Raw genomic sequence first — 13,224 nt, forward strand, 5'->3', positions numbered from 1 at the left:
ACACTCTAATCGCCCCCCATCTCTGCCACACCATCAACAGTTCCTTCGAATCAGCCACCTTCCCAGAGAGATGGAAGCACGCAGAAATCAACGCCTTGCTAAAGAAACCTAAGGCAGACCCTGATGATCCCCTCTGATTTTTAAACGTGGGCGTCCTGTTCTGCAACATACTTTCAAGGGACATAGATCACTTGTTAACACCGCATGTGGAAGTTGATAGGGTAGCCCTGACATTAGTCCTCATTGAAAGGCCTCCGTTAAAGCCGCAGACAAGTTTGGGTTTCTCAGGATATCTCTCACATACTGTTCCTCCGAGTATTCGCTTTTTCGTCTTGTCCATCCAATTGTGGATGGTAATGGGACAGACATCTATATTCAAAGTTTCATACAATTTACCAGAAAACTGGTCTAAGTTGGCTTTCCCAATGAGAAATGAGAGCTGAAGGCAAATTTTGAAGGAGAACTATATTTGGTGAGAATATAGTAGGTAGGACAGTGGCAGAAAGGTATTAATTCACAGGTATATTTGTGTCTTTTTATTAAATGATCTGCTATGGTCAGTAGTATAGCCAGCTTCACTTCTCGAAAGTTCCATTATGAAATCTATCAATAACATGTGGGAGGGTTAAGGTGGGACTGGAATGGATTAATGAAGTGCTCGAGGTGCTGCATGTATGGATTGTCTTTGAGCATAAATGGCACTTTACTAACATAGTAATCATTTTCCTGTGGATTCAAAATTTTCTACCAACGAATCCTTGATCTAATCTTTTAAACCTCTAATAAAAAGAGGTAAGCCCTTTTCTTTCACCAACCTATTGAGAGTAGTTATGTAATTCAATAATTGCTGACTTCCAAGTTTGGGACTGAATAACCCATTATCATTGGACTGAATATATGTGTGCTTGGCAAACAATTTTTACTTTTCCTCCTCTGACATTATAAAAGTTGTTCAACAGAGTATCATTATGCTCAACTAATGGACTAGACCAGGAGGCGGCTCCCCCCAACAAATATGAAAGAACAAAAGCAACTATAGAGCCCTCAAGATGAGAATCTGGGAGATGGACTACGACATACAATTGCAATTGGTTCTGGAAAATACTAAACTTGGAGCTTTTTCCATAAAACCTTTAGGGTGTGTCTAAAGGAACAGAAGTTAGTGTGGTAACTTCTATTTGCTGATGGGCAGCTATCAGCATGGTGGCCTGCATTTGATGAGGGATAGGTGTTAACGCAGTTGGTGACAAGGGCCCTAGCATTGTTTCTGGAAAAGTGTTGCGGTCTAGAGTCTTCTGATTTCAGAAGGGACAGTAGATCACAAACTTTATCTGGATGAATCTGCATCAAAGTTAATTCATGCAGCAAACTCTGGTTCGCAATCTACAAAGATGTAATCATTTTAGTTCAATCGGCCAAAGTGATATTCTGTGGATCCATGCCGGCAAGGCTGTTTTTTACATTGTGGGCTTAGTCTTTTGTACAATAGCTGACACAAAATCAATACAACCATTAACTTCAGACTTGTGTTGTTAATTCTGCTTGAGTAATATAAATTCCACTCTTTGCCCTTTAAAACAGCTGCCATTAGATTCAACTTATCAATTAGAGGCACAGGCCCAAAAACAGGCAAATGGGTAGACAAAATAATGGAAGATATACGTCCACTCTGAATGTATTCACGAAAAGCCTATCATGCAGTTACATGAGCAGTAATAAATCCAACAATTCAAAATACTGTTCTTTAATGGAGATTCTAGTGGTCAGATGTACAAAAGCATTTTTGCAGTCATAAATGGGCAGATTCACAGAATCAGGCTGTTTCTGGCCATAAAAATGCTTTTTAATATGCCGAGAGCACACATTGTGACATTTTTGGAGACCCAAACGTATTCTTCTGCATTACAGATCTGCCAAGAGCAAAAAAGGGAAATACACCTAAAAGGGAAAGAAGGAGGAAGAGTAAGATGGAAAAACTGTCACAAAAGGAGAAAGCAGGCACCTGCAAGAGTGACTTAAGGGGGCAGGGAGTGTCTGGTAGCGGACCAAAGAGACATGAGGTGGACTTAAGACTGTGCAGCCGTGGTATACAATGTGACAAACTTTAATTGCACCATCTGCGGGCTCCATTGACTTTTGAGCAGAACCTGGGCAAAGTACCCATTCTTTTACACACTAAGCACTTGGAACAACTATTTACTGCCTCCCAGATTCTTTCACAATGAATATACACAGGAAAAGAACTCTGTTTATAGTTACAAGGTTACACATTTAACATCTTGAACCTTTGTTTTGTTTAAATACTTTTTTTAACTAATACACCTAAAAACACCATGGCATATACCATTTCCAGGGGTGACGTTGTGACGCACAGACACACACATGGAGCAGAACGCAGAGAACGCCTGCAGGACGCTGCTCCATGAGGTCCCCTACCTTTTGCCCCAACAGGACAGGACATGACTGGTCGCGGCAGGGGGAGCACAGGGAGCACGAAGCCCTGGGCTCTGGGCACAGAGCGGATAGTGCAGGCATCCTCCAAGTGGCCCCCATTGAGGCCATATAACCAGTCCTCCGATGCTTGCATGCCTGCACGCCGCACCCCCCGCACGCCGCTCGCCCCGAGCAGCCACGACCAATGCAGAGCAGAGCAGGTAGAGCAGGTAGGAGGGGAGGTGAGGAGGCTATTGAGTCCATTGAAAATTGAGAATTTTTCAGAGAGGCGTCGGCGGGCTGTTTGGTTTTCAGGGCAGTGAACAGTTGCTCTTTCAACCAGCCCCCAGTGCTCTGGAGAGTCTGGTGGCTCTGCACCCTTCAAATTCATTTTATTATTGGGCAGCACAGTGCAGCTGAGACTTTGTACCCAGTCTGTGCCTTTGCTTCTGCTTCAGATTTTTCTATTTGTTGCTCACTGTGTGCTTTAAACTGCGCCACTGATGCAAGCTGACCTCTGCAGAGTGCTTGCCCGAGCCTCCAGCGGAGGCGGCCGGGTCAGTCTGGGTGTGGCTTGCAGGAGGCATGTAGTGCCCGCTTACTACTCATTTTCAGCTTAACCATCATTCAGGTGCCACCTGCACCGTTTTAGGCGGCGTGCTCATGCCCCCATCTCAGGTGAAAGTGGGGTGAGGCGGCATCCGTAACATCATCGTTGGCACACTCATGCCCCTCATCCAAGGTGCAGGTGGGGTGTGGCGGTGCATCCAGTTGATTAACTGCAACAGTATTCCTCTGTCACCCAGCAAACTGGAGTGGCTGGATGACCAAATTACTCCAATTATCTAACACTTATAGTCTATCTGCCTCTTTTCTGAGTGGTCAGAGAGTAAAGTTGCATCACTCTCCCAGTCATCCATCAGTATAATAACAAGGCCTTGAGTGTCAGACCAAATTACTCTGCTGTTGCTCACCTGTCTAATTTTTACTGCCTGCTATTCTGCGCAATGAGGTCTTGCAAGGTGAGCAGTGTATCGAAAGTTGCTAAGAAACGAGGGCCAAAAGTAAAAGTTACTCCTACACTCATTGATGGCCTTAGAAAGTTCACTTTACTCATGCCAATGCTCTTCTTTTTTGGATCATTCAAAAACAAAGCCGTACATCCTGGCAGAAATTTTGGCTGCCGTTAAGCTTTCAAAATCTTCTTTGGCACTTGAGCCTGCTTCAAAATCTGATAGGGAGAATCTTCAGCAGGTTATCCATGAAGCAAGCCAGTTTGGGAGGGTGTAGTACATCTTCGATCAGGAAACAAGTTTGGAGCCCTGCCATGGTGATGTGCTGGATACAGAAAAAGATGCCGATGAGTCCTCTAAGCAAAGAAGCACTGAGATTTCATTAGAGCCGCTGGTCTATAGTCCATCACAGAGCTCTTCCACGAGGTCTCAGGACATAACACTCTAAAGAGTAAAACCACCTATGACTAAGAGAAACCGGAAACACCTCAGAAAGGCAAGGAATAACAAGCAGAACAAAGAAATTGTTCCTACATTACTGCCCCCCCGGACTGTTACCACTTTCAAATGACCAATCGAAATCACAGCCACTCTACTCGCTCTTCCAACAAAAAGAACCACACAATCTCTTGCAATCTAATGAGTTCACACTACCAGAGCCTATCCAATCGGAAAGGATAGACATGGTTCAAGCAGCCCCAGACAGTGTAGTTTGGCCAGAAGACATAGTTCCACTGGCACCCAATGATCTGAATTTAGAGCACCGGAGTAAGGCACCTCCTCACAACATCTTAAAGGACCCTCAGGGCAACGGACAAATTGGCCTCAACCCAAGGCAGGCCTACTTTGCTCATGTTCAAGCGAAAGCTCAGCCCTCCGTTCTGGCCAAAGATCAGCCCTGTGACCTCAGTCAAGTTCAGCATCAGTCAAATCCCCCCGGCCATGTAGTTTTGATAGGCCACTCAACCCGGGTAGCCACTCCTGAATACACCAAGACTTGCTAGTGAACAATGGCACAGAACAGCTATCTCAACTCTCATGTCAGTCCCTACAGAACTTTGCACATGACCACCAGGAGGATCATCAATGGTATGGAGGCAGTTTGGAAGCAGAATCAGTAAGGACTGAGATGATTCCTCACTATAAGTCTAGAGGAAGGCATGATATTTTAAATAGGGCGGCCATCTTCAAGCTGCTCTGGGCCACCGATAACCTTAAACATCTTCGATCAGATCATGTTGAACATTTTCAATTCAAGTCCAATCCAGCCTCGCCAGAAAGTGAAACTAGGAAGTGAAACAACAGTTGTTAACTGGTCTGACAGCAGGACTGTTGCACTAGTATGGCAAAATAGGGACAGCTTTTTAAGATGGGGCATAGAACTACCAAGGACTGCATTAGAGCCCTACCCTAGCCCCTTCTTCCAAAACAAAGCCTATTAATGAGGAGTAACATTCAGAGTACTGGGATGCTAAGGGGAGCCATTGAGCCTTTCTAACCACTATCTTATACTCCCTTGAATTTTAGGATTCAACGAACAGCGGCTCCTAGCGCACCCAATTAAATGAGACCAGTATCTCTCGCCAGTGAACCACGTGCCTCGCGAGGTGAAAATAAGGCAGCAGAATCTCAGGCAGCCATAGCTCCAGTACATTAACCCTGTGCTCTTGGAATGTAAACAGCCTTAGCAGCAAGGTGGGAGAGGAAGATTTAATCAACCATCTGTCAAAATACGACATTGTGCTTTTGCAGGAAACATGGTCAGAGAAGCCGATTTCAATCACAGGCTTTAAGGAATACCACCTAGCTGCCATGAAATCAACAAAGGCAGGCAGAGCAGCAGGTGGAATGTCAACATATGATGGATCACATTTATTGTGTCAACATGCTCTGATTGACTTGGCCCTTTCATGGGCCCAATGTGTTAAATTTTCAGCTCCATCTACTTCACATTCAGTTCATGAGCCCTGCCTCTTAGTGTTCAGTGTCTATATACATCCAAACAAAAAAGGCAAAGCAGGGAAACTTGAAGTTTTGTACAAATTAGTTAAATCTTTACAATACATGTTTCCCCACCCATGGCTAGTCCTATCGGGGGACTTTAACATGCACCTATTAGAAAGCAATATTAATTAAAATCAATCTCCACTGTTGAGTGCGGATAACAAAATTCCCCCGGTAATAACATCATTCCATAAAAATGACTGTCTCGGGAAAGAATGTGTCATGGATTTGGAACAAAGAGGTCTGTACACACTAAATGGCCGTTTACCTCAAGATCAACCAGCAGCTTTTACCAGAGTCATGAATAAGTCCTCTTCCACCCTGGATTATACATTTGTGGACTTGGAGTTACTTCCAGTGGTCACGCACTACAGTATTCTTGACATAGTAGAGAGTGACCACTTTGGCCAACACGTTGAATTTCTGTTAAACCCTTTTAGAGCACCTCACACAAATGATCTGTTGATTATACCAAGTTGTTGGACCTGGCTTTTTGACGGGGACATCCCCAAACTTTTTGCCTCCTTCCTCCTATTTTTTCTGATCTGTTGTTGTTGGCTTTTGACCTCTGGGCACTTTACCACTGCTAACCAGTGCTAAAGTGCATATGCTCTCTGTGTAAATTGTACTATTGATTGGGTTATCCATGATTGGCTATTTAATTTACTTATAAGTCCCTATTAGAGTGCACTATATGTGCCTAGGGCCTGTGGATTAAATGCTGCTAGTGGGCCTGCAGCCCTGGTTGTGCCACCCACTTCAGTAGCCCCTTAACCTTGTCTCAGGCCTGCCATGGAAAGGCCTGTGTGTGCAGTTTCACTGCCACTTCGACTTGGCATTTAAAAGTACTTGCCAAGCCTAGAACTCCCCTTTTTCTACATATAAGTCACCCCTAATGTGTGCCCTAGGTAACCCCTAGAGCCGGGTGCTATGTGGGTAAAAGGCAGGACATGTACCTGTGTAGTTATATGTCCTGGTAGTGTAAAACTCCTAAATTCGTTTTTACACTACTGTGAGGCCTGCTCCCTTCATAGGCTAACATTGGGGCTGCCCTCATACATTGTTGAAGTGGCAGCTGCTGATCTGAAAGGAGCAGGAAGGTCATATTTAGTATGGCCAGAATGGTAATACAAAATCCTGCTGACTGGTGAAGTCGGATTTAATATTACTATTCTAGAAATGCCACTTTTAGAAAGTGAGCATTTCTTTGCACTTAAATCTTTCTGTGCCCTTCAATCCACGTCTGGCTAGGTTTAGTTGACAGCTCCTTGTGCATTCACTCAGACACACCCCAAACACAGGGTACTCAGCCTCACTTGCATACATCTGCATTTTGAATGGGTCTTCCTGGGCTGGGAGGGTGGAGGGCCTGCCCTCACACAAAGGACTGCCACACCCCCTGCTGGGACCCTGGCAGACAGGATTGAACTGAAAGGGGGCCTGGTGCATTTCTTAGACACTCTTTGAAGTCACCCCCACTTCAAAGGCACAACTTAGTATAAAACAGGGCCTCTGCCCTACCTCATCAGACACTTGCTGGAGAAGAAACCTGAACCAGAAACTACATCCTGCCAAGAAGAACTGCCTGGCTGCTCAAAGGACTCACCTGTCTGCTTTCTCCAAAGGACTGCTGCCTTGCTGTTGGCCTGCTGCCTTGCTGAACTCTTGTCTGGCTGTAAAAGTGCTCTCCAAGGGCTTGGATAGAGCTTGCCTCCTGTTCCCTGAAGTCTCAGGACCAAAAAGACTTCTCTTTTTCACTTGGACGCTTCGTGCGTCGAAATTTTCGATGCACAGCTTTTTCCGTGGCGAGAAAAACGCCGCACACCGACGCTGATCGACGCGACGCCTTCGGGACGACCGGAACTTCGACGCACGGCCTCGCAAGGACAACGCCGCCCGACTTCCAGAGGAGAAATCGACGCGACGCCTGACGTGAGATCGAAACTTCGACGCACAGCCCCGCGGAACGACGCGCAGCCGGAAAACAAGAAGGAGAATCCACGCACAGACCCGGGACATCTGGCAATCCCCGCGAACCATAGAAAGAGAATGTCCGCGCCCCGGAAAACGACGCACGACTTCCCCGCATGAAAAATAACGACGCAAGTCCGTGTGTGCTGGGTAGAAATCGAAGCACACACCATTTTTCCACATATCTCTTCTTCTGCTGCCCTTTGCGGAGATTTACCATCAGAAACCAGGTACTTTGTGCTTGAAAAAGACTTTGTTTGCTTTTTAAAGACTTAAGACACTTTATATCACTTTTCAGTGATATCTTTACAAATTCATATTGCATCTTTGATCGTTTTGACCTGCAAATACCCAGATAAATATTATATATTTTTCTAAACACTGTGTGGTGTATTTTTGTGGTGGTATATTATGGTATTGTATGATTTATTGCACAAATGCTTTACACATTGCCTTCTAAGTTAAGTCTGACTGCTCGTGCCAAGCTACCAGAGGATGGGCACAGGCTGATTTTGAATTGTGTGTGACTTACCCTGACTAGAGTGAGGGTTTTTGCTTGGACAGAGGGCAACCTGACTGCCAACCAAAAACCCAATTTCTAACATTGGTGATCAGCGGTGAGGATAGGACTTTGTGTTTGTGCAGTGACATACAGTAGCTAAGTATTTCACTACCTACCCACAGTTGAAGGTCAACTTGATTTTTCATCTTTTTGCTTTTGGTTCTCTGATGTCCTCCTGGATATACTATTGATATTTTGGACTTTGGATTTTTTTTTTTGCCGGTAAGATCTTATCAGAATGGGATTGTGTACCTACTCATTCTTTGTACCTACTGACCACCTCACTAAGGCTGACCTAAGGAAGCTTTGCAGAAAATGGGGCCTTCCTGTAGCAAGGAGATCTACTAAGATGGAAATGTTGCATAACTACATAGTCTGGGGGGAAGAAAGATGAGGAGGAGGACTGCTCACATGAGGAGGAAGACTGCTCACGGGAGGAGGAAGACTACTCAGATGAGGAAAGAGACCCAGAGAGAGATGAATGGCTCCTAGGTCAAAAGCGGCAGGAGCAACAGTTAGAGGAGTATCTTGAAAGGGTTTGTCGCGTGGGCTCTCATTATCCTAAATGAGACTACTGGATTTCTAGGCAGCAGGATCGATAACGGTGTGGGGGACTGAGTCTGACCTACGTGTAAGGAACTCTGTCACCCTAAATCCGGTTGTTGCTCTGGCTAACTAGCAGTGCCTCATTTCTCCCACGGGGAAGAAATGATTGGGCAGCCGAGCGCATGACATCTTTGGAACTTCTCAGGGAAGTCGTGGTCACTCAGATCCAAACCAACTCTCTCATTCACAATATGGTCTCATATACAAATGACAAAGACAGTATAAGTTTTATATAATGTTTTAATAAAACGACTGTATTTTAGATATTAAGGCGTGAGCCGCAATAACCAGAACAATACAACATAGTAGGATTGATATAGTAACCAGGAGAGTAAAACATAGAAATAAAGCTATAATAATTCCTAACCGTTTCTACTCTCCCTCTGCTTGTTCTATTTAGAGCACAGCATGTTAAGCTTTCAGCTTGCCTTTCTGTATCACTAGGGAGACGGACACACTCATACCTGAGCAAAGGCCTGTGATCTGGTTCGGCATCTGCAACGAGGCAGTCAGCGTCTAGTTGTGGTTCCCTGGTGGGAATCTCCCTCTTGCATGTATTGGGACAAGGAAGTGATTTTATAACTAACATGTCATCGTGATCACATAATGTTCCTACGCAGGAATGGCAAGTCTAGACTCCTACCACGTCTATCGGCAATGTACCAGACTGTATCCTTGACTAAAGCACAGAGTGAATATGTTATGAAGAACTCCAGTGCTGAAGTAGGCAAAACAGTGTGATATGAATAAAAAACAACACCGTAGAACTGGCTATTCTGTAAAATAACAGTACGAAGCCTAATAGAAAGCATTTAGAGCAAAGTGCACAGAGGCTCTAAGCTGTTAGCAAATGAATAAAATATATTTAGGGCAAAGTGCACAGAGGCCTAAGGCCTGAAGCCAATGCGCAAAATATACGTAAAACTGACCACACTACACCCTCCCCTTGTCGGTAGCAAGTGGTTCCAACAACATAAAAAAAAAAACATGACCTAAATTTAAACCCAACATTTCGACAAGATGAGAAGACAACAAAGTCATAAATTTAGGAAACATGTGACAATAGAGCGAATTGCAATATAGTGTCAATTTAGTCGGGAGAGAGAGAAAAAAAAATCCAATCGTCAAACAGAAGCAACAGAACGTAGAAGCTCCTCCACTTCGAGATATGTCAATATCGGAAGATCCACGCCACAAAGTACCATGGAGCAGGTGTGTTCCAAAGCCCCAAAACCATGCAGGGCGGCACCCCGTGTAGTGCCACGGAAAGAGACAAAACCATCTTCCTCCAGGAAGGGAATCTCATAATCCGCTTCACGAAGCAAACGCAACCGCAGTGCACAAGTCTGGGAATGAGCCCTAATCGGGAACATCAACAGATCAAGATCAACCACTGGAGAGCGCTGCAGTGAGAGACAGAAAGCCAGTGCATGTTCAAACGAGCACCAAAGGCACCGAAACACGGGTTGCACACAATCCAAAACCGGTCGGAACGACAAAGACCAGTCACACTCCAAATGAGCCAGAAGTGTTGCTCCAAAACGCTGCATCATGCGTTCACGACACAGCTGCGCTGACGGGAGCAGCAATACAGGATCTCGTTGCGGCGGGACAGCCATTGCGAAAAAATAGCAACAATAGCAAAACTCCAGCAAATAAAGCCAAAGTAATTGGGAAACCCCCAAAAATGCTTCCGAAAATAGAGTGTATAGCCGGAGGTATCAAACCGAATACGGAAGAGAAGGTGTCAACGAAACCAACACCAACGGCTTTGAAAAAATGAGCAATACCAGCAGTGCTAGATGCATTAAATATACGTCCCACAAGTTCACCGAAGTGAATCGGAAAGTTAGTATTCAAAAGGGACTGTATCTCCGCCGATGACCTTGCCACTTGAAGTGCGTAGGTCTCGCTAGCAGATGTAAGGGCCACATGCTTTTGAAACAATAAAGCTTTCAGCCGACTCAACTTGTCGAAATCAACCTTGGAAGTAGCAATATGAGGCCAGATGTCCGCTACCTCCCTAAATTCAGTAGGGGGAAACAACACATTCCCGCAGCACGTAACGGCCTTGTTGACAACGACGATGTAAACTATTCCGGCACGCATGCCACAGCAGCGTTCGCTGTTAAGAACAATGTAACTGCCGTTAGAAAGCACCTGGAAAGTGTTTTTAATTACCGGGACCGGAACTCCCTTCCGATAACAAGCTAAGTTAGCAATCGAAGCATTACACGCTCCGTGCAAGGACAGCTGTTTACAAACCATGGAATGGCTAACAGAAGTTTCGCAGTCGCTGTAGGAGGCTGGACTGGCTTGTAGTGAGTACCAAGGGGTACTTGCACCTTGCACCAGGCCCAGTTATCCCTTATTAGTGTATAGGGTGTATAGCAGCTTAGGCTGATAGATAATGGTAGCTTAGCAGAGCAGCTTAGGCTGAACTAGGAGTCTTAGAAAACAGTGCAAACAATGTATAGTTACAATAGGATGCAATGGGGAAACATAGGGATAGGGGCAACACAAACCATATACTCCAAAAGTGGAATGCGAACCACGAATGGACCCCAAACCTATGTGACCTTGTAGAGGGTCGCTGGGACTATTAGAAAATAGTGAGAGTTAGAAAAATAACCCTCCCCAAGACCCTGAAAAGTGAGTGCAAAGTGCACTAAAGTTCCCCTAAGGACAAAGAAGTCGTGTTAGAGGAATAATGCAGGAAAGACACAAACCAGCAATGCAACAACTGTGGATTTCCAATCTAGGGTACCTGTGGAACAAGGGGACCAAGTCCAAAAGTCACAAGCAAGTCGGAGTTGGGCAGATGCCCAGGAAATGCCAGCTGCGGGTGCAAAGAAGCTTCTACTGGACAGAAGAAGCTGAGGTTTCTGCAGGAACGAAAAGGGCTAGAGACTTTCCCTTTGGTGGACGGATCCCTCTTGCCGTGGAAAGTCGTGCAGAAGTGTTTTTCCGCCGAAAGAACGCCAACAAGCCTTGCTAGCTGCAAATCGTGCGGTTAGCGTTTTTGGACGCTGCTGTGGCCCTGGAGGAACCAGGAGGTCGCAAATTGGACCAGCAGAGAGAGGGGACGTCGAGCAAGACAAGGAGTCCTCTCTGAAGCCGGTAGCACCCAGAGAAGTGCCAGAAACAGGCACTACAAGGATGCGTGAAACGGTGCTCGCCGAAGTTGCACAAAGGAGTCCCACGTCACCGGAGACCAACTTAGAAAGTCGTGCAATGCAGGTTAGAGTGCCGTGGACCCAGGCTTTGCTGTGCACAAAGGATTTCCGCCGGAAGTGCACAGGGGCCGGAGTAGCTGCAAAAGTCACAGTTCCCAGCAATGCAGCCCAGCGAGGTGAGGCAAGGACTTACCTCCACCAAACTTGGACTGAAGAGTCACTGGACTGTGGGGGTCACTTGGACAGAGTCGCTGGATTCGAGGGACCTCGCTCGTCGTGCTGAGAGGAGACCCAAGGGACTGGTAATGCAGCTTTTTGGTGCCTGCGGTTGCAGGGGGAAGATTCCGTCGACCCACGGGAGATTTCTTCGGAGCTTCTGGTGCAGAGAGGAGGCAGGCTACCCCCACAGCATGCACAAGCAGGAAAACAGTCGAGAAGGCGGCAGGATCAGCGTTACAGAGTTGCAGTAGTCGTCTTTGCTACTATGTTGCAGGTTTGCAGGCTTCCAGCGCGGTCAGCAGTCGATTCCTTGGCAGAAGGTGAAGAGAGAGATGCAGAGGAACTCGGATGAGCTCTTGCATTCGTTATCTAAAGTTTCCCCAGAGACAGAGACCCTAAATAGCCAGAAAAGAGGGTTTGGCTACCTAGGAGAGAGGATAGGCTACTAACACCTGAAGGAGCCTATCAGCAGGAGTCTCTGACGTCACCTGGTGGCACTGGCCACTCAGAGCAGTCCAGTGTGCCAGCAGCACCTCTGTTTCCAAGATGGCAGAGGTCTGGAGCACACTGGAGGAGCTCTGGACACCTCCCAGGGGAGGTGCAGGTCAGGGGAGTGGTCACTCCCCTTTCCTTTGTCCAGTTTCGCGCCAGAGCAGGGGCTAAGGGGTCCCTGAACCGGTGTAGACTGGCTTATGCAGAATTGGGCACCTCTGTGCCCAACAAAGCATTTCCAGAGGCTGGGGGAGGCTACTCCTCCCCTGCCTTCACACCATTTTCCAAAGTGAGAGGGTGTCACACCCTCTCTCAGAGGAAGTTCTTTGTTCTGCCATCCTGGGCCAGGCCTGGCTGGACCCCAGGAGGGCAGCTGCCTGTCTGAGGGGTTGGCAGCAGCAGCAGCTGCAGTGAAACCCCAGGAAGGGCAGTTTGGCAGTACCAGGGTCTGTGCTACAGACCACTGGGATCATGGGATTGTGCCAACTATGCCAGAATGGCATAGAGGGGGCAATTCCATGATCATAGACATGTTACATGGCCATATTCGGAGTTACCATGGTGAAGCTACATATAGGTAGTGACCTATATGTAGTGCACGCGTGTAATGGTGTCCCCGCACTCACAAAGTTCAGGGAATTGGCTCTGAACAATGTGGGGGCACCTTGGCTAGTGCCAGGGTGCCCTCACACTAAGTAACTTTGCACCCAACCTTTACCAGGTAAAGGTTAGACATATAGGTGACTTA

This window comes from Pleurodeles waltl, chromosome 5 (assembly GCF_031143425.1).
Source record: "Pleurodeles waltl isolate 20211129_DDA chromosome 5, aPleWal1.hap1.20221129, whole genome shotgun sequence".
Taxonomy (NCBI): Eukaryota; Metazoa; Chordata; class Amphibia; order Caudata; family Salamandridae; genus Pleurodeles; species Pleurodeles waltl.